The 24,329-nt window shown below is 27.3% G+C and overlaps 1 protein-coding gene across 4 annotated transcripts in view; it reads left to right on the top strand.

Moving 5' to 3' along the window:
* LOC107455346 (atrial natriuretic peptide-converting enzyme) overlaps nucleotides 1–24,329 on the top strand; it is a 411,323-nt gene that overhangs the window by 266,884 nt on the left and 120,110 nt on the right. The window contains exon 1 of one of the 4 annotated variants that reach the window (XM_043056527.3): nucleotides 12,507–12,649. The exons of the other annotated variants lie outside the window; for them this stretch is intronic. The gene's annotated coding sequence lies outside the window, so the exon portion shown is untranslated. Of the gene's footprint in view, nucleotides 1–12,506; nucleotides 12,650–24,329 lie in introns of those variants that run through there. 4 annotated transcript variants of the gene reach the window in all.

Here is a 24,329-nt window from a genome sequence, read left to right as displayed (position 1 = left end):
AATGATTAAAAAATAAAATTACGAAATGAAAATTCATTTAAAGGCTAGGAAACGCGTTATGCGTGAAATTGCATCAAAAGCGTTTTGCTAAGTCAAATAGCATTTAGAAGAAATTCCCTCGTTTTTTTTTGTCGGAGTATCAAGTATGTGAAACATTTTTCTTAAAGAAAAATACTTAAAACATCTTTATCATAATTTTTTTTCCTAAAATGCTAATATTGATAATCTTCCCTAAAACAAAGTTCTAAACAACATCAACTTATTTGTTTATTTAAAAAGAATTATTATGATATTATTATATTAATATTTAATAGTTGCAAAGTTGTACTTATTTTAATAGTTATTGTTGGTTCAACAATTATAACCATAACTTTCCTGGTTGGCCATCATAATGGAAAAACTACATCTTCCATCAAAATATGATGGTTGATATTGGTTCATCAAAACTCGTGACGGTTTTCCATCATAGGACTAAAGCAATAATTTACTTTTTGTAATGATAAAAGTTTGTTGGACTAACCATCAAAACTTGATGGACATTGTTGTATGATAGTGGCCATCAACACATCGCTCATGGGCTGCAATAGTGGCACAGCTCGAAAAACACGCGTTTTGGACTAAGAACAAGTGTAAGTATGAAAATACGCATTCTTTTCAGCAGCAAAACTAGCAAACTCATAATTCAACTTGAAGGTAATCTTCGTTTAAGCAGGCTAAAGCATTTCTTATGCATTTTCCTTAGCAATGAAAACTTTAAACCCACTTATCTCAAAACACGACATGTTGGATCAAGAATCATATTGAAACCAAAATGAACCATCAGAGTCTTTTGATGGTACCATCAAAAATTTTATCTTAGATATCTTGGGAAATTTTTTCATGGGGAATGTTATCTTGGGGTAGGACAATATCGTAATTTTCATCTCCATCGTTTTGAAAAAAGTTTCAAATATTTGAGTTTTCCGTGATGAGAAAATTCAAATAAACAATTGAAAATTTATTTTCTGAATTAATGAAAACTTTATCGAAAATCTACGTACAAACAAAGTTATGCTTATAACCATATATTTTTGTATCGAATTTTTTAATACCAAGCCAAATAGCATTTGAAAAATTTCCCTCCTTTCTCTTTCAGTTCATCAAGTAAGAAGTTTTCTTTCTTCGAAAAAAAAATGCTGATAAGATCTTTATCAGAGATACTTTTTTTCTAATATGCAAATATCGATAATCTGCCCTAAAACAAAGTTCTAAACATCGCCAGTTTCTTTTTTAAAAAAAAATAAAATGCAACATCAAGTCATTTCCCCATTTTTCTCTCGAAAGAAAGATCTATTTTGTCTGAACCCCTAACAACTCCAGACATCTTGAAAACTTTTCCCCTCATTCCACTACACTTTTCATGCTCTTCTCCAAATATTCTCACTTTCCAATCATCCAATACTTTTCAGATCTTTTCACCAGTTTACTTTTTGAAACACAAAGGCCCATAAAAAAAATAAAGAAAATAGCAACCATCCCTTCTAGAAGTCGTTTAAAATTTTTCGCCGAGCACCTCGTCATTGGTGGAACTGACATTACTTTATGACCGTCAGTTAGCGATCGCTTGGCACATTTGGAGAGCCCATCTAAGGGTGGATGTGATGAGATGGAATGGTATGCCAAGGAATAGCATTTTTTTATCGTACCCATAGAATCTTAAGACTTCAGTGTGGCTACCATTTTAAGGCGATATTGCCCTTCGTAAATATGTGACGAGTTTCTTACAACCATTCAAGTAACTCTGAAACTAGTGTATTGAATATGTTCTGTTCTTTTGGGAAAATGATGTAGAAGAAATAGATATTTCTATTTAAAGTATACTATAAAATGTTCCAAAAATTATTTGCTAAACAATTTTGAAAAGTACATGCGATTTTGTCTTTTTTTTTCTTGATATTTTTTTGGTATTTTGTTTTTTAAAATTTTATTTTGTCTTACAGAAAAAGTCAGTTTCGGGAATAAGTTTTCTTATCTTTGATTTTTGTTTTGCTATGAGAAATTCTTACTAAAATCTTAATAATCAAATAAGAAATAGTAAAGTTAAATATAATGTGAAATTGCATTTTTTTTCGTTCTTAGTTAATTGCTTAAAATTTAATCATTCGAAAAACCAAACATTTGAGCCATTCTACTGCTTTAATCTTCCCAAGAAGAGTCATAAAACTCTCTATTTATTAATAAATACATTTATTTACAATAGTTAAGATTTTCATGATGATAATTAAAAAAAAAATTTTCTAATTAGATGTATGCTTTTTTTATCCACCCCAAGCCACATTTTTTATCAAAGCTAGAAAATCTCTCTGCATGTTTAATTTGAGGCTTGATTGGTTGTACGGCTTAACGACACAAAAACTAGGTGTGGATTTATTTTGACTAAAACGATGTTCATACTAAAATATTATAGTTATAAATTATATATGCGAAATGTTTTTGTATTTTTCAAAACAAAGGTAAGCAATTGAAACATAGCCATGTAGTACTGAGAAAAAAAGTGTGGTCAAAACTACCAGAATATGGTAAAATTTACCTTAATTGCGGCTCTTCTGGAATTGTTCAGTAAGTGCTTTGGTAACGATTTGGTAAAACTAACAAAATATGGTTTTATAAAACGCAATAAGATTTGGTAATTAGCATGACACCTTTGAGCATGACATAAAAATCATTTATTAGGTTAAATTTACTTTTCAATTTTGCCTTTTTCACTAAATATGAAGTAAGAAGAACAATAATTTTGAAAACCAGAATTTCCGGTAGACCGTTTCCACGTGAACGGAAAAATTACCAAATGAATGGTTTAAATGTTTAGATTTTAATTTTATCAGCCAACCAAAATATTTTTTTTTACCAGAACTCTCATTATCTTACAGTACGATAATTTACACACTGCGATCGTTGTAGTGTACAATCGTGTACGCTACAATCATTTTCATTTCATTAGCCTACCTCAGGAAAACATAAGTACCACAATCTTAAAGTGATACTTCTGACACTTTTTATTTTTATATTTTTACAAGTTTATATTTGCAATAAATTCAGTTCATAGATTATCTGTTTATTACATAGATAACGTAATCTGTTGCAATTCACTGCCGCAGAGCCGATACTAACTCGTATGCTATTCAACTATCGTTATCGTTACAAAAAATATCGTTATCTCTGTTAATTTATAAAACAATTTTTTTCATTATTAATGTAAATAAAGTTAAATTACCAAATATATTTAAAAATTTATGCCGTTTTATTCAGCTTAGTTAAAACAATTTACTCTTGAAAAGTTAATAAAATATACCATGGTAAAGTTAATTTTTAAATTTTTTTCTATGCTGAAAGAAAAAAAATTCAGTAAAATAATGCCTTTTTAACAACGATACATTCGGAAACTACTTCGGCATTAAACTAAAATAAAGCCTTTTAATAAGCTTAACAAAACCTTTTCCCCAATTTCTTTCGCGACATTTTTTTCCATCCAAAATATCTTCCCGCCGCATGCAAATGACAATTTGAAAGATGCGAAAAGCTTCCCCAGTCGGCAGATAATTAAATGAGCATAAACTGTTGAATAGTTGACGGGGAGCTTCTCGATTCACTTGGCTTCACTTGGCGCAAAGCAAACGACAGCATAACTTCACGGCTGGCTAAGATTTTCTTTCATCAGAGCATTATTACGGAAATTAATGTTCCTTAAGTTCAATTTCTTTGCCACTTCCTTTGACCCTGAGAAGAAGGCAATAATGAATTTAAGTCCTTATGGTCTTTCCATTCGCCTATATGAAATTTCATGCTCCATCGATTTTACTGAAACTCTCTTAATCTTATCTTGCTTAAAATAAAACTATTCTACTCTCCCAATTTATTTCTAAATTTGCTTGTTCATTTAAATTACTGTCAATTTCCCGTTTCGTTTTACCTCGGGGAACAATAAAATATTCTGTTTGCTGAAATTGTTACTCGATTTTTGAGTGAGTTTTTTATACATTTTATTTGCTTTCTGTTAATATAAAATAGTTTATTACAGACTGTTTTAGCAAACAATTAAATGTACGTGTGCCGTAATAATGAACAGTAAAATCAATAAATAAAAAGCTTATTGCATTTTCACATTTTTTTTTTTAAATTTACAAGATTAATATCTTTAAGTAGTTAACTTTGCTGATCGGTAGTATTAAATAGCGTAATCTGGAATACGATATGATATTAGGCTTTTAAAAAGATTAAAAGGCAAAATTAAGAGTTATTTTTTATATGAATGAAGAAAAAAAACGTTTTATTATTTGAGTTATATGAATAGAAGAAAGTTAAACTTTTTCTTTTTCGTAAGCTTACTTTTCTTTTAGATTGAACACTAAGTAGATAAAACATTGTGTCTTTAAATTTCCACACACGCTTTTCCACATTTCTTAATGCTCAATGGGAATGATTCTTTATGTGAAAAAAAGTTTCATTTTTTCTTATTCAATTTATTTAGATGATAGAAAGAGTGCCTCTCCGTAGGATGAACCGGGTTCAAATTCCAGCGATGGCTGGTCGATACAAACTCCTCACTCGGCTCTCACCAACTTCGGAACTGAAGTTAAATATCCTCTAAGGTAGACGGATCATTGGATAGAGTCCCCTTGGTTAACCGTGGGAGTTGTTTTCTTCTCCTTGTAACATAAATACGACTTTATTCAATCTAAAAGTTCTCCATGAAGCAAATTTCTTCCCATACTTGATCCAGAAATTCTCTTGTCTTCTTTGTTGGGTTCAAAATTACAAGGCTACAGAGTTTAACATTGGTAGTCGCAAATTCAATATTGGATCGGCTGTTCAACAACGGTTATAAGATAATATAAAATCATTCCTATAATATATACTTTAAAAAAAAAACTCTGAACTATTTAAAACCTGTACATTTTAATAATATTTATAAAGTTGTAAATGCTTGCATAAAAGCAAATTCAATGACTTATTTTGCATTTTAAATTAATTTATCGATTAAATAAAAATTTTCTTCAATAACAAATTACATATTTTACAGAGTTTTGCGTAAAAAATGTGATTTTTGAATGCTACTGGATAAACCTATAGTTAGTGTACTCCAGTACATTTAAAACTGAAACAATCTTATTTAAAAATCAATTCAGACAATCAATTTTTCCATGTTCCTTTTCTAAGAAACTACTCATGATAGTGCTTTAAAATTTTTGAGGATATTTGAAGTTATATCAGCTGTAGGCTGTGATAATATTTTAGCGTTAACAGAAATACATTTTTAGTTATGAAAGATTCTTGCTTAAAAATTATGAAACTTATTAAAAAATCAAAAATTCCCAGTTCATAATTTTTTAAAAAAAACTTCTGCCAGAGATATGTATTAACAGCTGTCACAGTGAAAACATGCATTTATAGATAAGCTTTGATATTCTAAGAAATATATTAAACAAAATCTTTCTTAGATGCTGAGAAATGGTACATCGAAAAAGGTCAATTTTCAAAGGTCGAAAATTTGAAAAGGTGCTTTAGTAAAAATTACCGAACTTTTCGATGCTTCCTTTGAGTCAGAAACACGGTAAATTTTTACCTTATTCTGGTAATTTTTACCATATTTTTTCCAGTGTGTGTGGATTTTAAAAGAAACGTTTTTAGTTTAAAAAAATTTTCAGTTTTAAGTAATAAAAAAAAAACCTTGCATTCGTAAAAAAAAGTGCAATATTACATAAAATTCGTTTAAGTATAAAATAAATCAACCAAAACATTTTGGAATCAAAACGTGTTAATAATTTATTCCAAGCACTTATAAGTAACTATAAAACTCAATGCATTGTATTTAAATTATAAAAGAAACTGCATGGAAACAAAACTCCATTGGCCATTCAACCCTTTCTCTTTCATTGTTCCCTCGGAAGGGAAAAAACAATATATTATAATCACAAAATCTGTGATTGATTCAAAGTAAAAATAGCGGATCTTTTTTTACTTTGTTTCCTACATTTGCCCTAAAGGAAAATCTCGAACCTAGTCTTTCCAAATAACGTGACATTCATTCTAGATGTTTCTCTATCAAATTCTTGTTACAAATAAAGTTCCATTGGTTTTCGACCCACAGAGATTGAAATCGTCTTTATCCATTATTGATTTGCATCAAAGACTATGAAATGACGCGGTCATCATGGCGCTCAGAGCAGCGTGACGCGCTAATAGTCTCAGTAAAACTCTACCTTTGGCGAAGATTCCTTGCGCTATTCGATAGTCGCCAGCTCTGGGAATTGTTTTGGAAGATTCAGTGTCATTGTTTGAAATGAAGAGACCCTATTTGTTTCGATCTAGGATACGGTTTGGTTTTCTTTGTTTCCATATAAATCACGCCACAGCCGGAAACTGGATAGAAGTTTGTGGACATTAGCTGTGACGGGAAATTAATTAGTTGATTGTTTTCTAAAAGTAATAATTTAGTAAAGTATGGCATTAGAAGCTTAAGTTGCTTAAAATGTATACCATATGTATTTATTGCTATTTTATTTATTCTATTTTAAAATGTAACAAAATAGCAAGTATTAACAGTTATGTTGGTGGGTTACTAGCGAAAATAAATATATGAATTAAAACTATTATATATTATTTAAGATGCTTGATTTTAAAACTAGCTTGATCAAGTTAAATTGAGAATGGGTTTGTTTTTTAAAACATATCTATATTATTTCCCATTCATATCTGTGTTTAGTTCTCCTTGTCAGGAAAATATGGATTTCACGACGACTTTAACATACCTCAATAATCTTTTCTTTAAACTCTATATTTACACGTCAATTGGGTATTTATTGCAAACAAATTTGCAGTATAAACTTTATTATCTAAACTGTTTCAAAGCATATTGTTTTGCACCTCATTTATTCTTATGTCATTAGAAATAATATTTAGTATCTGAAATGTTTGATTTTGAAACAAGCTTGATCAACTTCATTAACTCGATAAATAAAATAATCTATGAAATATAAAATAAAATTAAAAAAAGAAATTAAATTATGTACTAATTAAAATTACTAATATTACTTAATATATTTACTAATTATTATTTTTCTGCTATTGGTATGACAGCCCTTTGTGGGTCAGAGCCATCTCTAGAACCTTCATCCATACTGCTATTTTCCTTGCGATTGTTTTCTAGTTAGTAATTGTGGAAAGATTTAAAATCGTCTTCCACACAGTCAAGCCATCTGATCTTTGTCCTACCTCTTAACTCTAGTTCCCATTGGTTTGTGATTGAAGATCTTTAAAAAAAAATCAACGCGTCAATTCGACAGATGTGACCCGCAAGCTTTAAGCGACTTATTTTGATTTGTTAATATTAGCTTCCTTGAATAGCCTATATAGCCAAAAATTATGCCGTTGTCTCCATAAGCCATCCACATTTATAGCACCAAAAATTTTTCTTATGGTTTTTCTCTCAAAATTAGCAAGTAGGTCTGCTTGTGATTTAGTTAAGGACCATGTTTCAGATCCATAAGTTAAGACAGGTCTAATGATTGTTTTATATAGCATTATTTTTGTTCGTCTTTAAATTACAAAGTATTACTAATTAAAATAAATTATATACTATCTGAGATGTTTGATTTTGAAACAAACTAAATCATTTTTATTTAACTCTACAAATTAAATAAGATATAGAAGAAAATAATACACAAAAGAAAATAATATATAAAATAAACTGTATAAAATAAAATAATATATAATATTTAATAACCCATTTAAATAAAATTAAAAAGTAAATTAAAAAAATAGAGTAATAAAGTAAATTAGAATAAAATGACTTGATTGAATGATTGATAAAATGATTCCATTTAATTTGCGTTAAGACTATAAAATAAGATTAAATATCTATTCTTTTAAAAAAAGAAGAAAAAAAAACTAATTTATGCGGATCGACATTAATATTAAGTGTATTTTTATTAATATTAGACAATTAAAACCTTCGAAGAACAAACTTAAGGATTTTTTCTCGGTGATTCTATATAAGACAATCTTATATAGTTTAACAAAACAATTCAGTAATTAAAAAAGCGTAACTTTTTAACCCAGTAACCGAGGCGGAATAGTTATTTCTGGCTCAATAAACTTCAGCCAACCAGCCAAATCCGAACATCTGTATGGAATGTTTTTTCCCTCTGGTTAAATTTTTGAAAACTGATCTAGCTCGCTTCGAAATCAAAAGCCTCATTCCCTAATTTATTTAGATTTTTCTCGACACTGAACAAGAAAAAATTAATCAAAATTAATTTAAAATGTTAATTACAATTTATTTTAAAAATTATAAATATAATAATATATATTAAATATGAAAATTTATCTAAAATTTTATGATTATTATGTAAAATTTTAATTCAAGTTTTATACATTTTTATACAATTTTTAATTGAATTTCTATTTATTTAATTATAAATTTAATTCTTATAATTTTTAAGAAATAAATTGTTTATGAAAAATAGATTTCGGGACTTTCCCCTTTCAAACACTTAGGCGTCGTTAAACCAGGAAGTTGATGGTTCCTTCAAGGCTAATGGTCAATTACAAATCCTGCATACATATATATAATTTATATTTTAATTATATTAAGCAACAATATTATAACTGTAAAATATAATAATATGATTATAATATTAAATAATTTTCTCTTCGTTTTCTGTCCACTTCATAGCAGATGAATTAAGTTTACGTGATTTTTAAAATGTCAACTTAGTAACGCACCTAATAAATATGTTAATTAAGTAAGTTAAATTATAACTTACGAAGCTATATTCAATTCGTAAGTTATAAAAATATATATAAGATTATAAGACAATAATATTATAAGAATTTCCATTTAATTATATGCACAATAATAAAAAATGGGGAAATACTTTGAAGATTTTATTTGCTTTTTAGTGTGCGTTTCAAAGTTTATTTGTCATACAAAATAAAGTCACAGTCTGAAAAATTTTTACTCAAATCAAATATTTAATTTTCAACTATTTGTACTTACTGTATTGATTAAAAGAATTCGACTATACTTTAATACAGAAACAAATTTAAAATATATGAAAATTCTGAAATTGTTTTTTAAGAATTATCAATATGGCTAGATTTTTTTTACCTTTATTTCGACGTTTTGACATAGCCTGAATAAAAGCATACATGTAGATATTGCTCATGCAATTCGAAATTATTGGGTTCGTCCAATTTATCTAATTTTGCAGATACGAGAACTTAATTAAATCTGCTAAATAAAATATTGCTTTCGTATTTTGTGAATTCAATTTGTTTTTTCTATTAATTAAAAAAAAATGTTTAAAGTTGAAGATTGATTTTTTTTGCTTCATAGTGGAATCTCTGAAATTATTATTATTTAAAAAACATATGCTTTATTCGCTAATTATTAATGAAAAAACTGCTGCTTTAAGAGACTTAGTACGATATTTTCTATTAATTTTCTGACCCATGTAAATGCATATAGCATTAGGAATTTTAGAGTTTATTTTTTTTAAAAACCACTCTCTAAATTACCGTCATACAAAAAAAATTAAGTATAAAATTTCTGATAAAACCATTTTGCAGAAAAAAATAAGTGAATTCCTTTTCCATTTCCATATGTTAATAGAAAAACGTTTTATTACACTATCTAAAAATCTTCTACCAGCCACTTACCCTAATTTCGACTATAGGAAATTGTTACATTAAAAACCTACATTAAATATCCAAAATTACAATAGTTATAGTAGTATTACAACTATTTACGAAAATGCTTTTCCTCGCCTAATGCCCGTGATTTAATATTCAGTTTGTGAAAAAAACTACATTTTGATGGTTTCAATTGTAGTGATATACATTACAAAGCCATTTACTCCCCTTATATCAATAAAATAATAGGGTTGAATTGAAAAAAGTCTACCTGCCGCCCTACTTTAAGCGAAGAAATTGCTTTGCCAACAATTCCATTAGTAGAAGAAAGAAAGGTTCGTAACATAAATGATCTATTTTTCTCGTAATACGGTTACCGTTTCATCTCTGGCCTTCTGTTTCAAAGCTACAATGAAACATCAAGATGGAAGATAAAATAATCTTCATTTAACTCACGGGTGACGAGACGTTAGTTGACACGGTTGATATGGGTACTGGATCAACCGATTTCAGTAATTAAAATAGCTAATTTATATTTTGTTTTTTTATTTAATAAACATCTTTGAGAAATGTTGAGAAGGGTATACATAATATGTGTATAAAATATAGTATGGACATAAGTTTTAGTCAAGTGGAGAAATTCAAAAAACCTTTACAAAATTCGACAATAAAATTGTAAAAGTAATCTTTAATCTATTTATGTTTTAAAAATATATTCAAGAGGGAACAACACAGTAAACTTAACTAAAAAATAATAATTTTTCTACAGTTTATCCTTTTAAGATTATTGTACCAAACAATTGAATTGATTTTCGTAAAACTATATCAGTTATAGCATAATAGTTCGAGTGCAGCACGCGTCGCAAGACGTGCTGTGATATGTATGAACAAATGAGCTTGTGTGTCAATAGATTTATGGATTTTCTCACTCCTGTGAAAACATTTTAGTAACTACTATCATTTTAACTATTTTATTGAAATAATTTAAATTATGTAAGAAAAGAATTAATGATATTCTGAATATAAATAGTTAAAATTGCAACCTATTTAGCTGTAAATGTTTTAACGATGGTTGCTGAAGGCTATTGACAGTTTTGGAAGAAATAATTGTAGGCCCAGCAGCTATAGAATATGCTCAAAATGAAGACGATTTTGGCTGCTACTCTAAATACATATGAAGAATGATTTGAAAAGTGCAAGAAAAATGATTAAAGATTGTTGAAAATGATGGAAAAGAAACTTCATATGAACCTGGTATAGTTAGTTGCAAAATTTTATATGTAATATTGTTTGCAAAACTCTGAACGGAACTATGTTTTTGTCTGTTGTCTAGTATGTTATGTCCACTTAAACATTTTTTAACAGACTTCTTTTAAAGTCTGGCTAAATGCTCACTATAAATATAGTTTTTGTTGCAAGTAGGAATTTTTTATCTGGGCCAACTGGTTTTGTGTAATCCATATAAATGTAACTTATAAAATTTTTTAAATTTTTTTGCAAAACACCATTCTGCTAAAAAATAATGTCTATAAAAAAATCTTATTTGCAACGAAAAATACATTCAAGTAGTCAAAAATAATCAAAACGGAATTAAATGTTCATGATTTTTTTTTCAACTTATGAGGACAGCAAGTTGTGGATAATTTTAAAAATATAAATTATAAATATTGTATTATATAAACGCTAAGTTTTCAACGTTTTTTAATGATAAACAAACTTTTCCATGCCGCAAAACTACGAGATTTTTTTATAGTCTAATTTAAAATAATAAGTTATAGAGATGAACGCTAAAAAGCTTGATCGATTTGACAGTATAAAATTTAATAAGCTGTTTTTTCATGAATTTTTTTTATAAAAAACAAGCAGCATAAATGCTGTGCAAATTTAAAATGTAATTCTTTACCTTTCGTAAATTTGAGGCTCAAAAATCTACCAATTCTACATTTTAGCAAAAGAAAACTAAATCACTAGAAACGTTTTCACAGAAAACTAATTTTAGTTAACTTCCAAGAGTCATTAAATTAAGAGATTGCAATTTTACTTAAAAGTTCATAGTAATTTGATATTTTCAAGTAAAAATTTTAACCAAGAACTAACATTAGATAAAATTGCCTCAATCTAAAACAAAACATAATCATTATTTACCAAGCGGATCAATAATAGTAATTGTTGTTTTATTTATGAATGGAAATTCAATTGATTCAGCGAAAGTACAATAAACGTTCTTCGCACTCTCTCTTTACATTCTTCTATTAAAGGAAGTAAAACTATTAAACATCTACACGAGTGGAATTCTAATTACAACGCCACCTAAAATAGCTTTTGAGGGGAAAGCCTGCTTTTTGTGCTCTTTGTCTTATTAAAATGCTTTTCATTATCTTAATCGCTAGCAGGTTATCTTCGCGCACGTAGAACTAACCAAACAAAAGACATCCTTTTCTTTTTAAGTATATTTTTTTCCTCTTTTATCTTCCGTTCATAGCTAATAAATGTGTTCAATAAACGGGAAATTGAATCTATTTTGATGCCTTTACTTTTATTGATTTTCTGCATTAAAAATTATTGTCTAAAGACGAAGCATACCTGGAAGCATTGCGTCCAGCTGACCGAATGCTTGAGGATTTGTGCTATTGTTATTTTACGCTCAAGTCACGATACAGTTCAGCGGCCAAGCTATGCATCGCTGATTTCAGATATCCAAGTCCGTCTTCCTAAGACTTCAGACTACCGTTTATTCTCTGGGAAGAGCACGTGTTTTATTTCCTGAATAACGTAAACTTGATATCAAACGTAACTAAAGCTTGTTTATACATTTGAATATTCATTGGATATTTTGAAATTCAATACTTAATTGATATTTGCTCGGGCAGTTTGTACTATCATGGATTATTTGTGAATTGCGATAGATTGTTTTGGTATTTTCTGGAGTGGTAATAGAACAAGAGAAGATTTGTCTTGGATCTAATTTTTTAGTGTTGTAAGTATGTTTTTCTTTTTGTCAATCAAGTAATAATCATTTAAGATTTAAAATGACACAGTTAAAAATTGCCGTTTTTTTATGTTATTTACGTTTTTCATATTTTACCGTTTTTTTATGCTTTGTTGACAAAACCGTGCAATATTGCTTACCATATGATAACTCAATCTTTTTTCAAAATTTTTTTATATACTTACTCTTCTTTTTTGTCAATTATTTTATGGTTGCAAACATCGTATAAATAAAACTGTGATTTGATTCATTGCCAAATTGATACTCTACCTAATTATTATATTTATATGGATTGCATTTCTTGTTAGTTAAGTTGCCAGACATTTTCATACAGGTGATTCACAAGGGTTTTAATCGCTTTTACGCTTAAGTAGTATTTCAATAAGTAAGACATTTAAGATTTAAAAAAAAAGCTTAAGATTTTTCTTCGTATTGAGATGCTGAATCTGAGGTAGCTTAGAGAACTTCCCAATGAGATGATCCAAGTTCGAATCCCAGCATTGACAGGCCGTACGAATGCTACTCTTGGCTCACATCTTTCACAATGCTATATTTATTTTTAGAATTTTGTTCGAATAACAAAGTTTGTTTATCAAAAAAAGACATTACCTCTCAATAAACAGGTGTCTGTTTTTTAAATAACAGTATATTTCTGCGAAATAAAAGGTGTTATACTTGCTCGCCAGTTGTAATTTTTTCTTTCTTTTTGCAGTGAAGATACTAATAGGATGTTAAGAAATAAAAATAGTTAGAATAAAAAGTCATAGATAAATTTTTTTTAAATAAGTAAAAATATATTTGGTTCGAACATTCGCTTTTTAAATGAGTAAGAAAGTGAATGCTGCATTGTTATAGGCATTACCCTTTCCTCTGATACTTATAAAAAATACATCTCCCGTCATTTTTATTTTCTTAAAAGAGATACATTTTTGTTAGTTTTGGTAGAGTATTTTTAGAAAAACATTTACTATAAAACGAAAGAAAACTCCAAAGAAAATAATAAGTTATGTTTTTATATTTATTATGTTCTTAAATAATGTAGCTCAACGACAGAAATCAGGTTTAATTTTTTTCCATTTAAATTAACGAATAAATAAAAACAAACAATCTTATATCAAACTTAATTATGAAAACAATACATGTAAGAAAACTATATTTAAATTATCATAGGTTGTGCTTCCCAATATCTTCATGTGCGTTCATGCAAATTTTATTCTCTAGTAAAATGTCTCAGAAATTTTCTCAGAAAGTCAAAGAAGTTTTTAGGAAACCTAAGACTTTGCCACCACTTTCAATTTTTAGAGTATTATTGAATCTTAGCTTTTTGTAATTTTTATTTTAAAAAAAATTTTTATGGACAATTTATATTTTGTGATGACCACACATTTAAAAATTACGGTATACAGTACCGGCACATCATCCGTAAAATCAATTTTACAGTGAAATAAATCTTTACCGCAAAATACTATACCGTTATGTTTACATTAATATTTATACAACTGGAGTGAGTCAGAGATTTTACAGTAATTAGTACTATAAAAAGTTCTGTAAATCAGATATTTTTGTTTCTTAACATGTTCCGGAAAAATGGTGTAACGGTTAAAAGTGGAATCCAATCTGAGTGCCGAAACATCTTACCGGATACGGAATTTCTTACAGTGTAGTGTTACTTTTCTATAAAGGGAAGAGATTTTTGATTCACAAGTTATATAAAGATTTTATGTATCACTTAAAAATATGAATAAGCTACGATTACATAAATTCTGTCAAACAGATCAAATATTATGAAGAATGTTTTACTTCATTTGCTAATAAATGCATGTAATTTAATAAATATTCAGAACAATGTCAAAAACATCAAACATATCAGAATCTATAATCAAATCAATATATCTGAAAATATAATGATCAAATTGAATAGGATATATATTTCTGTTAAACATATTATGAAGAGTGTCTTATTTCTTTTGTCAATAAATGCACATAATTTAATAACTATGTATCAGTATAACTTATGCATAAAGTAAATCTCTGTATTTTTAAAGCTTTTGTAAGAGAAAAAAAATTTAGCTGCTTACTTTATTTTTGGCATATATTTACGGCATGCGATTGGCATATTATGTTTTACTGATCTCCATTAAGATGTTACATTTTTTTTATATTTTCTAATATTTACTTCTATATAAATTCTATATAAACAAACCATCGAGTTTGCATTGTTCAGTTATAGACGTTGCTATTGATAAAAATCACTATTTATTTAAACAATAATAGTTTTTCTTAGAACTTGAAATTTTTTGATACGATATTTTATAATTTATATGTTCTACACGAAACACAGATTCCATGCAAAGCAACAAAAAAAGGAATTGAAAAAAATATTTCTTACAAATACACCATTCCTATTTATTTTAACTTGTCAAACATAACGTTAGATAAAGGGAAAAAACCCGAAATAAAAAACTGAAACTGAAATAATTTAAAGTGACAAACAGCCTCATAAAAATGTGAGAAGCAATGTCTTTGAGCTTCGAGCTAAAGTGAAAGCCTATATGAGAAATGATGTTCAATAAATAAATGTTTGTTGAACAAAGAAAACTGATTGCACTAATAAAAATAAGTTTTCTTCCACACTTAAATAATATCTTTCTTCTTTTAGCCACAAATAGAATAATATTACACAGATTGTTGCGCTTTTTCAAAACCTGTGCATGTAATTGATGTTTGATTGTGGTCATTTCGTTAAAATGGTGATATTATTAAATTTCTTCTTAAAAAAATATGGAAATAAGAACCTAATATATAAATCCTTATTACTTTCTTTCTATATAAAAACGTATTGTATTCTTTTTCCGAAATAGATTTAAATTGACAGTAGTACTTTCAATATATAGTAGTACTTTCAATAATAAAATTCAAATATATTTTCCATTAAATTTTTATTGAAAAAGTGAAAAACAAAATAGAAAAAGATGCCCCAGAAAAAAAAATCAGTTACTATAAAATTAAAATCGAAAGAAATGAGCGTTCACATTTTGGCAACCATAAAAATTTTGGCAAAAATGGCAATACTTATTCAGATTGGAAAAAAAGTAACTTTTAATAATTTCATTGAAAGTGCAAAAAACTTAAAGAGAAATAAACTACATAAGAAGAAAGCAATTACTAAAAATAATTAAGATAATTAATACGAAAATTAATTTCATTATTTTTAAATAGAAAAAAAAATGCTCGAAAATTTTTGTGCCCCAAGCACACTGAAAATGATGACACTTTTGTCATTAAAATGCTAGAAACAGTCTGGTTTAAAAATTAGCGCAATTTCTATGTTTTCATTCTTAAATATATTAAATCTTCATACTTTCCCTATAAACTGTTTAAATCTTTATTGTTTACAAATACGTTAAAAGATTTAAAATATTTTTAAGGATTCAAAGTAGTAAACTTTAAAGTATATAGGTTATATGATAAGATTAAAATAAGAGAATAAATAAATATGATTATGAAAGGAATAATGTATATCTATTTCCAAACAACGATTCTTAATCATTTGATTATCTATTGAGGCCTTCCAAAAATAGAGTCCCAACTGAAACATCTATTGATCAAGGATCAAAGAGTAGATGTTTAATAAGGATTTGCAAGAATGTTGATTCATAATACGCACTAATTGATTATAATATGAGATATTTTAAGCATACGGATTGATTGCAACATTTTATTCGGTACATCATTCAAGGACTTATTTATTATATTTGTTACTTTAATTTTAATAATTGAGGTTACAAAAGCATCTGATAAATTTAATAAATGACTTACAACTAATATATGGTGATTACATAGTTTTGTTACATACGTTATATAGGAAATGATACATTTGTTGTAATGTTTCATAACTCTGTGTCTGTACCTTAAATATCTTAGTACCAAATGACAATTTCTAAATAAATCATTCTTATTCATTAGAATATGCCAAAAATTAGAATTTTTGATTCTCCTTCCGCAGGGGAATGGCCAAGAATATTGTTCTATTTTCACGAAATTAAACTGTTAAAAAGTTTTGGTTTAGTGACAAGTTAAAATTCAAATTAAATGAATGTAAAAATTCTTGCCTGATTTTAAACCAAATGAATTTCAATACATTTAAATTACAAATAGTGGTAGAGACAACCGTAAAGACAGTTAGACGTTTCTTAACAGCACTTCCTCTCTAACCAAAGAAAAGAATATTTCCGAAATCAGAATATTTAAATATCCAAATTGATAAAGTTAGAGAAATACCGATAATTTTTGCTCTAAGCTTAACTTTACTCTTAAAGAATTTTTTTTTTCTAGTGTTAACATAACACGTGGATAAAGTATATTTTTTGTTGATCATAAATCATAAAAGCCTAGTAACACATATAATGTAGCGTTTTCATAGCATTAATAATAAAATCTTATATTAATTGAAAATTTTTATTATATAGATTTTTTTTATTTCTGTTGTGAAATCACTCTTTATTGCACAGAGAAAAAATTCTGGTAAAATTATTATACTGTTTGTAATGACATTTCTGATAAAAACTGCAATTATGGTTATAAAAACCAAAACATACGGTATTAAAACCTTTTATTTGGCGATTTTTCCGTTCATATGGCAGCAGTTTTCTAAATTATAGTTGTTATTACTACACATTAGCAGAAAATATAAAACTAAAAAGTAAATTTAACCGAATAAAGGATTTTAGCGCCATGCTCTACCGATGCTATCACGATAAACATACATAATTTTAGGACATTTATCAAATTTTATCGTACATTATAAACCATATTTTATTGCTAATTTTGCCAAAATTATTACCAAGGCGCTTCGGTAAAGAATACCGTGCTTTTAGATATTCCCATGGAGCCGGAAGCAAAGTAAATTTTACCATATTTCAGAATTTAGACGATACTTTCCTTTCGCAGTGTGCAGTAGGGGAGAGTGGGGTCAATTGTAACAGGGTACGATTGTAACAGAGCAAAAATTTCGAGTGTCGGGTTCTAGATTTGGTTCCTAGGTGGCGCACAAGGTGTATTTAATAAATCTACATGCACACCCCTGATGGCAATCATTTTTATGTACTTTTGAAAGAGTTAGATCACAAAAGATATTTTCACGCCACGCAAGTACTTTTTTTGGCATTAGAATATTATATTGTAACAAAGTAATTTTGTTTAAACAAATAAAAATTAGTAACCAAATATGTAAGTGGACACCTTAATTAACAGTTCAATAAAAAAAAGATTAGTTTTGCTAATTAACTAGCATTGTTTTTAACAAATGAAGCTGAAATGGTGTCTTGGGGACAATTGTAACAATAAGTAAAGGGACGATTGTAACAGCTGAAAATAAATAATCTTATGTTTACAAACCATTACTTAAGTCTTTAAGAACCACCAATAGTTTCCTATATCATTTATATTATGTTGCATGTGCATTATTTTATTTGTCACCTTTCACAGCAAAAATTAAAATTTTTAACCCCTTAAAGTTAAAAGCTTAAGGGGACAGTGAAGTAAAATTCTTTCAAAAATTTGATTTTTTGAATTTGACATCATCTATTAGCCTATACTTTTCTGATTAAGAAAATATATAGGTTTGCTAATTTTCATAAATTTAAAGTGCTTTAAAAGCAATAAAACAAAATTAAACAAAAGTGCCACGCCCACATTTCAAGGTTTCGTTTTCTGTTTACTTTAGAATTCTACTGTTTTTTATGTTTTTTTACATTCTGCCTTGCGCCTAGAAACGAAATAAAGAAAGAAGCTCTTTTGTGGATCGTTAGTGACGGAATCTAACTTATTTATTGATTTATTGAAATTACATGCATTTGCTGACTTGTGTGCTCAATATAGGCTTATAAGTCATTGTCAAGTAGAAAATACAGATAGAACAATTCAGAGAAAGACATCACAAAGAATACATCCAGGGTTACGGTGGGACCTCGAGATAAAACAAGTTATGGTGCTGAAGAGCTTTAAATTTATGAATTATTTTTAACTATATGTTTTTTTACCTTTAAATCTGTTTTTCTCAAAACATTATTTTTTGTTACTTAGGTACATATATCTCTTGTTCTATACAATTTAAAAAGATAAAACTTGGTAGGCTTATACATCATTGATTGTTTTATACAGTAAACCTCAAATTTAGTTAAAAATTTAAGCATTTTGAAATCTGGAGTAAAATTTAATTGCCGAAAATCAGCAAAAATTGGTATTTTGAAACAGTCAATTTTTTATTCTGCAAAAAATTGTGCATTTTAGTCTAATTTTAGGTATACTGTATACTCTAGGCTATATATTGTGTGTATAATTTTTTTCAGACAATTATATTGAGTAGTTGTAGTTTTATATGTACCTTACTGATGACATAATTTGAAAATTTAACAAAAAATTTGCCTATAAATTGTATGAATAAAAATTATTGTCTAACTTAATTTGTATATTTTACTGCAGAAATACATTAAAAAAACCTAACAAATAAATATTAAAAAATTTAGAAACCTATCATTAAAATTAAATTTTTTGTAGCAGTTATTGCAAAAGTCACTTCACGCCGCATTTTCGTTCAGCGAGATGTTCAATGTCCCCTTAACCCTTTAGGTCTCTGCTCATTATTATTTTTACTCCTAAAATATCACTACTATTTTGATCAATAAAGAAATATATCACAACTATGATACTATGTATAATTAACTATGTTTTAGTTGAATTTATGAACTGTTACAATTGACCCCGTAAGTGGGGACAATTGTAACAAGTGCTCGACTGTCAAAAATTGTTAATAACTAATATAATAACATTTAAAATTAGGTATTTATTTTTTTTTCTAGTAGAGGATAGTCTACTTTACTCGTCTGTCAATTAATACTAATAATATATTGGATTTTTTGTTAGTTAAAAATAGTTAAGTAAAAAATGTTACAATTGACCCCACTCTCCCCTATTTGCTACTTCATATAATCTCGTTGTCGATGATCTGCCACACAACAATTTTAATCTTTTTATCAATTATTAAATATATTTTAATTAAAACAATTATACCAATAGTAGTTTGAGCAATATGTATGTAACAATTTATTAAAAATCACTGTATTAGGTTGATACGAATATAAAACGTGTCAGTAACGGCAAAATAAAAGTTCATGAGAAAGCCCATATACCTTGACTAAAAAGTTTAAATGGTGGAATACTTGGCAACACTGCAGCTATTAGAGCCTCCATGCTGTCTTGTCGAAAGCACTTAAATTACATTTAAGGTATGAGATTAAAAAAAACAATAGATGGATCCATTAATTTTATATCTTAAATTAGCAGTAATCATTCCAAGGCTCCATTTCCTCTTCGAAGATTGTTTCAAACTTTTAACACTTCTAATGGTTCGTGCTGCTTTTGAGCGTTTCTGATTAATAGGTAGCAGCAATATTATTGAAGTTAAATTATTATGGATAAGAATTTAATCCCATAAATGAGATACACGCTCCAAAGATTTTTTTAATCGAGTGGAAACTGCTTCCTTTTGGAATCTCACGTTTGTTTTTATTAAAATATATCCTCAGTTGTTGCGAAAATCTTTTCACGAATCTGCGTGGGAGCTTTTAAAAGATTAAAGCAAAGCCCAATTAATTTTCTCACAATTTAGAATTCGAGAAGTATATAACTTTAACCTTTATAATTAATTTTAAGAAATTTAATTCTTCTTGAAATATTGATAAATAATTTTAAAATTGATATTTCGAAAATAATTGAATCCCTTGTGCTTATGTAGAAGGTAAAAGTAATTAAAAATTGTTTTGCGACAAGGAAATATTTTTATAATAAAAATTAATAGATGAATTTAAAAGCTGGCGTGTCGTAAATAGCTAAAGGACTTTATATATAGTTGATAAAGTTATTTTTAATTAATTTTGTATCCTATAAGGTCTTGCATTTTATTAATAAATTTAATAGTTTAAGAAAAGGTGATGTTACAAAACATACTCAACCTTTACAAAATGATTTTAATTTCTAAAACTCAACGAAATTTAAAGAAACTGACAAAGTATTTTATAATATTTACTCTTATAAGAAATAAGATATTGGTAAAACAAAATTTATAATTTATGATTGAATTAGAAGAAAAAGAAATATTTTTATCAAGTATCTCTTTGCATCTTTGTTATTAAGAAAAGGAAAGTTTACAACAGAAATCATCTATTCAAGAATTCGGAAGCTAATCAGTTTAGGAAATTTTAAATGTACTGACAAATATATTTCGTGAAATTAAATTTTCGTCATACATAATTTATGAAAGGTGAATTATTTTTAAAGAAATACATGATTTGCTTAAACATTTAAAAATGAAATTGAACGTGAAGTTTTATATGGATATTTCTTAAATCATTTAAGACTTAGAACTGTCTAAAGCATTCATTGAGATTTTTTATTAAACCTCTCTTTTTATCTTTTGTGGAAAAAGGGAAATTAAATTAACAATCCTAAGAAAGCTAAAAACTAACTCAGAGAGTAAAATTCCAAATTAAAGACGCAATTTTCTTTATTTAAACTAAATATTAACAAACTCAAATTAATTTCTTTCTTTCATTATACGCAATGCTCTAAGAAATATTTTTATCAAGTCTAAGAAATATAAAGGTCATTATTAAAATTTAAAAATAGTACAATTATAATTTTACGCGATTATACATCAAACTTTAGCATCTTTTGCGTAAAAAAAATTAAAAATATGATCTAGTCCAATAGTCATGCAAATAAAAGTAATCAAAAAATTTAATGAGAAAAAAAACACTTTATCGGGACATGTGATATAATACCCATAAGATTTATAGAAAACTCACCAACAAGATTATGATTCGAGCTATCGGATCATTGTTGAGGAAAAAGATGAAATCAAATATCTGTGGTTCTTTTTCCCAAGAAAAAGTGGCACCCTAATTTTCCAGAACATAAATCACAAAATTACTTTGTTTGCGGATACATATAGCAAAATATGAGATCCCTCAAATACTTTAGGAAAGATAAATTTAAAATATGTAAGGAATACTCTCTGACATAGCACGTGCTGACCATTAAATTTTTATTATTTTCAAAAATTAAAACTGAGGTATATGACTATGAATATAACTGCAAAAGGATATTTTCTATACTGGATATTTTCCTATTTTTAATCTATACCAACATCTCTTAGAGTGTAAGAATAAAAAGAAAACGAGAAGAGAAAAAAGAAAGAATGTAAAGAATAAAAAGGAAAAGTGTAAGACTAAAAAAAGAAGAGAGTAAAAAGAGTGTAAGAGTAGAAAGAAAAAAAACTGAAAAGGGTTATACTTTATTAAGTCTTATAACTAGAGCCCGGATTTTGATGACCTAAAAATCTCAACTAATGCCCTTAAAAAGTGCAAAAAATGCCCTTAATAATGCAAAAATTGCGCAAAAAATGCCTTAAATAAAGTAAAAATTAAAAATTTTTTTGCTCTTTAAAATTATTATGAGTCATTTTTTTAAAAAAAACAATGCAATACTTGTTCTATGTTCATTAAAGTTTCAAAAATATGTTTTATATCCTAAAATAACAAAGAAAGGAAAATATATTAACTCCAAAATATTTTTTTTTTGTGTAGAAACTTTAATGGATATAACAACTTCCATCTCATATTACTAAATATCAGAATTACATTGGATTATTAAATGTTGTTTGATAATTTGAAATGTAAACGAGCGTCTCTTGTCTGAAAGTAAATTTTCATTCCTGCAGAAGCTTCTTTCAACGTCTACTGATGTTATAGGTGCGTACTTGAAAAAGACGGTCTCACTTACTGCCAATAATTCTTGAATTTGAAAAAAACTTTGCTTCACCTGTTAATATCCTATGGATTTTCTTCATTGTTTGGAAGCCAGTGTAATAATGAAAATTGATAAAAAATAATAAAAATTGGAAAAAATTAACGAAAACTTTAAAAAAAATGCATTAAAATGCAAAATGCTCCCCAAAATTTAAAGAAAAATGCCCTATAAATCTAAAAAATTGCTCTATAAGACAAAAAATGTCCAAAAATTCAAAAAATACAAAAAAATGCAAATGTCATCAAAATCCGGGCCTTACTTATAACTGTGTTTATCCCCATGCGATTAAATATTATAACTTAATATTACAATTCACATATTAAGTAAATTCATGACTTTGCGCAAACACGTTAAATCATCAAAATTGTATTTAAGAATTCGTTTCTGACTATTTTGCTGGTCTTAATATTAAAAAATTAAAATAAGGTCTTATAAATAGTTCAATCTGTGTGGTATTGAATATTATAATTTAATATCCTATTTCACATATTAAAATAATTCTTGACTTTGCGCAAACATATTGAATCTTCAAAATTGCATTTAAGAATTTGATTATCACAGTTTTGCTATTCTAATAGATTAAAGGGATTGGAAACTACGGTACTATTAATGATTTACACGCTAAAACCGGTGAAAATAAAATATATTATCACTAATGATAATAGAAACAAAATCACTGCGGAATTAACTTCATTTCCATGCAACGCGCAGGCAGTAGAACGATGCGTGAAATTGGTAACGGTAATTTCTTCTTCAGTTATCGGTTTCGGCGCTAGGGATGGATTAATTAGAACAAAACAACAATCTTATAGTCTAATGCCACCTTTTGTATCCTAAAAGAAACTTTAAGTAACTCAAGTTACGCATTAATTAAAATAATCCAATCTGATGCTTTTAGTTAATTTTGTCAAACAATTTGTTTTATATTCCAGATAAGTGGAGGAAGTATTAAAAAATATTGAAATAGATATAAAAAAATATAATAACAGATAAAATGTGAATTTCCTACATAGGTAATAGACGAATCTTCTACTTTTTTGCTAATTCAGTTGAAGAAATAATATATGAATAAAAAGAATTCAAATGCACAACAGACTTTACATGACTACAATTGAAATAATACTAATATATTAGATTTTACATAATTTTTATTGAGCTGCACCAATATTGTTGTTAAAAACCATTTTTCATTCCGTATTTCACCATATCTGGAGAACTTTTTTAAGCGAATTGAAAAAATTTCTCACAAAATTATACAATTTGCTTATTCAAAAATAATTTCAAGAAAAAAATAAATTTAGTAAATATTTATTATTTTGTGTTATAAAAGTCGAAAAGATTTTGAATTATAAGGTATAAAATTTTTTACATAATTTTAAAATGTGTAATTTTGCATGGCAAAATACAAAATTTGATCGAAATCGGTTGAATAGCTCCCGAGAAATTGAATTTTAAATATACAACTTTTTTTCAGATTAAGTTCTAGAACGTGAATATCCGATTATTAGATCAAAAGACATTCATGGTGGCCGACGACACTATATTTACTCAGAAGACAAATCTTACGTAATAATTATTTTTTGTTTTATTTTATTAGTATTACTTGGGTGATTTTACTCAAAGACAAATGGTTCTTCTAATAGTTATTTCGGGACTGGATTTTGATTAAAAAAAAATAACAGCATAGCATTTTCGAATAGCAGCACGTCGCTGAGGTTTTATTTATTGACATTTATAAATGTATATATACATTACTATTTATTAAAATTGATTTTTTATAAAAAAAAAAAAAAACAATTTT

The sequence above is a fragment of the Parasteatoda tepidariorum genome, chromosome 12 (assembly GCF_982258835.1).
Source record: "Parasteatoda tepidariorum strain Cologne lab strain chromosome 12, Ptep-v5.0, whole genome shotgun sequence".
Classification (NCBI taxonomy): Eukaryota; Metazoa; Arthropoda; class Arachnida; order Araneae; family Theridiidae; genus Parasteatoda; species Parasteatoda tepidariorum.
This window is presented reverse-complemented; position numbering and strand designations above follow the sequence as displayed.